This window comes from Octopus bimaculoides, chromosome 14 (assembly GCF_001194135.2).
Source record: "Octopus bimaculoides isolate UCB-OBI-ISO-001 chromosome 14, ASM119413v2, whole genome shotgun sequence".
In the NCBI taxonomy this organism is placed as follows: Eukaryota; Metazoa; Mollusca; class Cephalopoda; order Octopoda; family Octopodidae; genus Octopus; species Octopus bimaculoides.
This window is the reverse complement of record NC_068994.1, coordinates 12,040,967-12,046,052: the sequence shown is the minus strand read 5'-3', so window position 1 is coordinate 12,046,052 and position 5,086 is coordinate 12,040,967. Positions and strand designations below refer to the sequence as shown.

Genomic DNA, 5,086 nt, shown 5'->3' with positions numbered 1-5,086 from the left:
TTTTAGCTGTCACAAGGACAAACGAAGACATACTTCCGAACCTCCCCCCCACTTCTGAAAGAAAAAAAAATCGCGGTTTATTTTAAAAACAATACCATACAAATAAATGTGCATGTGTGTATATATGAATGCACGAAACGCATACATAATAAAAATAATTTCAATACTACTACTGATAGTAATAGTGTAAATTCGATAATAATCCTTCGTATGATATGCTTGAAACTATTTGAGCTATTTATTGGTAAATGCACAGTGGGAAGTTGTGTTGGCCATGCATTTCCTCGCAACAGGCATTAGTGACTTTAATAAAGCTTTTACACTTGATAGTAGATATATATATATATATAGTGTAAGTGCGTGTGTTTAAGATTTACGCGCTCGCGATTTAAGGTCTAGGTTTAGTTAGGTGTGTTTAAGCGTGTGTTAGGATATGTGTGTGCACATATGCATCCATATGTAATGTGTATGTAATAGGGTTGTGTGTTTGTGTGCGAGCGCGCACTCGCACTCGCACGCACACGTACGTGCTTTCTTTCTCTTTGGCGACGGAGTGTTTGTTTGAAGCTGCTGGTTGTGATTGTGATGATGGAAGGGCGCGGATGGATTTCAGTCTGTTTCTTTGTAAGCGTGTGTTTGTATGTGTGCGCGCGCTTCTGTGCGCGTGCCTGTGCATTTGTTCGTCCTTTCTCTCAGGCGACGTGATGAGAAAGAGCGAGAGAGAGAGAGAGAGAAGGAGAGTAGGTGGGTGATGGTGATGCTGGAGGTTTCATCACTGAATATTATAAAACTACTATGCAGTCTCCTTTAACTGTTGCATCACTTGCCACTGCTTTTTCGCCCATTTTACAAATCAGAACCAGCATTGCAAAAAGCAGCCGATTTCGGTAGATAAGAATGGTTTGCTTGCCTGGATTGTCCATGTCGCGATTCGAAGCCGTCTACCACGCTGCCGAGGTTCACAGACATTTTATTATTATTTCTTATTTTTATCATTTCATTTTATCGTTGTTATTGTTGTGATCTGATTAGCAGTTATTTGTCATTAAGCTGTTTCTTTTTTTTTTTTTATTTTGTTATATGGAATTAAAGTGTCGATATTAATTAGTAGATCCTTAACAATTAGTTGTTTATTGTTATAATTAACAAAATAAATACGCATAAAATCTTTATAATAATTTAGGAATCTTTACATGTAATATTAGCTGTAATTGTTTATATTTTTAAAGTTTGTTATATCGAAATAATTAATGATGATTATGATAACAGGAATTATTGCTGGATCGCTGCATTGTGTTTGTATGCTCAAGAGAAATAATTGCGCTTTTTCTTGCATGAACGATTCATTCACACCTCATTAGGCCCCTAGCTTTTAATATTTTCATCCAAGTCACCTTAGATATTCTAAGGTGTCATTTTATTTGTTTTCTTGTGTAAATGACAACAGAACACTGAAGTTTGCTATGAATCGGCGTATACATACCCCCTTAAAGTATTTCGGAAAACGTATGTAGACTTTTTAAATATCATAATAAACCGCTTATTAGTAAAAGATCGCCTAACATTACAGATTAGTCTTTATTCTGATATTTTTTTTATATGTTTGAAATTAATGTTTAATAAATACGATTCTACATTGTAGAATATGCACTTTTGAAACTGGGGTTAAATGTATCACTGATTTCATGGTTTTTATAAACCCGTGACTAAGGTTAAGGTGTCATTTTTTCTCTTGTTAAATTTCATTTTAACTGTTTAAATTTACTGTCAGCAATGTATTAAGTCTCGATTAAGCCCGGCTCACCACATCACTTAATATATGTATATATCTATATGTATATATATGAAGCAAAAGCCAACAAAATAAAAGGCTTTATGCAACATTAGTTGAGGAGAAATCCTTATTTTGCGTGGTGGTTGTGCAGCAGTAAACTTGACGACTAACCGACTCTGCGATCCAGCTTTTGCTAATCCTAGTCAAAACCTGTCTTCAGTCAGAGAAGCCTTTTGGCAAATCGCCGAATGCTATAAATTTGCCATTTTCCTCTCATCTAAGAATGCGAGACTTCACGCCTATTTAGAAAGAAAACAAATATACTTGCTACTATTAGAACTACCAAGAAAAAACAAAACAAAACAGAAAACAACCCTACTAATATAAATTTTTCTATTAGTTCTAACTACTTCCGTTACTAACCACTACTATTTATTTCTGCTTTTAGTAGCAGTATTATTATTATTACTATTAACTAATGCAATTACCACTGCTGCTGGTTTAGACGGTATCACCAACTCCACCTCCTGTTGCATTTTAAAGTTGCCTTTGGCTTTCTCCCTCCATCTTCCATTCAGGTCTTGAATGATGTGAGGGTGGGGTGCTTACGAAGAGGAAAAAAAAAAAAGGAATTCTAGCCTTCTGTTAAACAAAAAACAATTCTTTTCAACAACGGAAAAAAGAAACCGGAAAATCTGTAACGTGGTTTCGTTAACCCTTTTGTTACCATATTTCAATTATTTTTTTTTTAAACAATGGATTTAATAAAATAACTTTGTTATGCTGGTATTTAGAACAAAAAATAAGCATGCAATTTTGATAGGTTTTAATTTAAAACCATATTAAAACAAGAATTTTGCATTATAAATCTAGGGTGTCGTCTCGGGCGAGTTGATATCGAAAGGGTTAAGTTAGAAATTCGCAACTTTTTTCTTTCTTTCCGTGCTTTTCATTTTCACTTTCTTCATTCTTCCATTTTCTCTTTTTTCTTTCTTATTTGGAAATATTATTATTGATAGTAATCAATATTTCTTTCATTGACCACAAGAACAAGAGAGACGTCTCTAACAACATCGATATGGTAACATTATTATAACAACACTCATAAATAATTTCTTTCTGTGTTCTTTCTCTTAATTCATTTTTCCCTTTCTTTTCCACCGCCATCGCATGTTCTCTTCAGTTCTTGCATTTCTCCTTATTCTCTTTCTTATTTTCTCTTCCCTTCCTTTTCCTTCGTCTCCCTTTCTTCCGATGTTTTCTTCTGCTTCTCTCACTATTTTCCTCCCACTTTATTTTTATTTCTTCTTTCCTCACTGTTTTCCTTCACCCCCTCCCCCTTAACCCGCTTCTTCTTTCCCTGTCCTTTTAAAATTCTTGCTGCTCTCACCCCTTTTGACTTTCATATTAAGGTTGTATTTTCTATATACGTTAGAAATTATTTTCCTGTCTCTAAAATTAAATATTAATTTTTTTTAAAGATTTCGAATACATTTCATAACGATAATACAATTAACGAAAATAAATTAATATACCCAAAAGCGCTCCATTCATGAGCTCTATTTTAAGATAGTGTTGCTGCTAGCTCATGGCCAGTCCTTGAGAAATGCAACGAATCCTTTACTTAAAACTATAATTAAAGGGTATTCGGCTGCTATTATTAGCAGGTCGTGATTTAATCATTGCGATGATAATGATTACCATATCGATTTCTTTTTTAATTCAAGTTCTTGTAAGGAATACCGGACTAATAAATTCATGTGAAAATAAATTATATCATTTTTAAACATGTAATATACTTTCATTTAAAAATGTTATGTATTTGTACAGCTTTTAAAAACAACGAAATGATTTAATGTATGCGTTTACTAAAAAAAATGTGTTAAGAATGCTTGTTTTGATTAATTCAGTGTCATTTGTTTTGTTTTAGCGGGAGGTTAGTACTGATGGAGCTGGCCTTGTGATCTAAAGCTTTTCAGCCGTCCAATGCCTACCTCTTACTTTTTTAAAGTGGTAGGATGGGGGCTCGAGAGTAATTTTTGCTGCTATTTCTAGTAACTCGTGCAATCACTTACGACCCTCCTCATTGACTCCATTTATTGTGCGTGTCTGTGCGATTTAATTCCATTGGATTCGTCTGTGCATGCGCATGCGTACACGCGCGCTCTACTTTTGGGTATCTACGTTGCTTGGTTGTAGATTTATGGTAGTAAACGTCTCGAAATGTTTTCTTTCGTATTTCTATTGGTGCGTTTACGCGCGCGCACGCGCACACACAATAGTGTCCAAACGCTAGCTTAAAGATAGCGTTTTAGCAGTTATATAATTCCTAAAATAGCATGTTGTCGCTAGTTTATTACACTCTAGTTGTCTTGTAACCCGTTGCCTAACCCTGTTCTCGTACACCTATAATGAAAGGCGTTTTAGCTGTGACCATCCTGTTTTTTTTCTTCTTTCCACATCCAAGAACTGCATCGGTCAATCTGTCCTTTGGCAGTAGAAGATATATGTGACTTCTGGGAGATTTGGTTGTTATTTCTAGTCTTGTGAGCGACTGCATTGAAGCTCCTTTATTGGGTTGTGGCTGTTAGGATTTGTAAGAATGTAAGATTTAAAATGGAACATCTTGAAAGGATTATACGAAGAATTATTAGAATGCCATCTTTTATCCTTTTCAATCATTGGATTGCGGTCAAGCTGGGGCACTACCTTGAAGGGTTTTTGACCCCAGTACTTTTTGTTTTCAAAGTCTGGTACTTGTTCTCTCTTTTGCCAAACTACTAAGTTACAGGGGACATAGTGGTCGGAGACAAATACAAAAATGATGCATAACACACACACATGTATGTGATTCCTCACACTTTCCATCTATCGAAGTATTCTTCAGCATGTTTAATAATAGCAGTTAAGTGGTTACATTTGCTGAATTTTGAGTGATTGATATTTGGAAGAGAATATTTCACTTTTGCTTTGACATAACAATCACAAGAAACAAATGGAATAGAAATATTTGCAAAGTTTTAATTAATTAGATAGGCGCAGGAGTGGCTGTGTGGTAAGTAGCTTGCTTACCAACCACATGGTTCCGGGTTCAGTCCCACTGCGTGGCACCTTGGGCAAGTGTCTTCTACTATAGCCTCGGGCTGACCAAAGCCTTGTGAGTGGACTTGGTAGACGGAAACTAAAAGAAGTCTGTCGTATATATATATATATATATATATTACAATTAAAAGGGTAAAGGTTTATCAATTTATTAATAAATCAACAATTAATAATTTTTACCAACCCTAACCCTAACTTCGAATGGTTAGT

At 35.0% G+C, this 5,086-nt stretch overlaps 1 protein-coding gene across 1 annotated transcript in view; it reads left to right on the top strand.

Annotated features, from left to right (window-relative positions):
• The first annotated feature begins 494 nt into the window (after positions 1-494).
• LOC106874968 (mucin-5AC) overlaps positions 495-5,086 on the top strand; it is a 66,836-nt gene continuing 62,244 nt past the window's right edge. The window contains exon 1 of the mRNA XM_052973018.1: positions 495-957. The gene's annotated coding sequence lies outside the window, so the exon portion shown is untranslated. The remainder of the gene's footprint in view (positions 958-5,086) is intronic.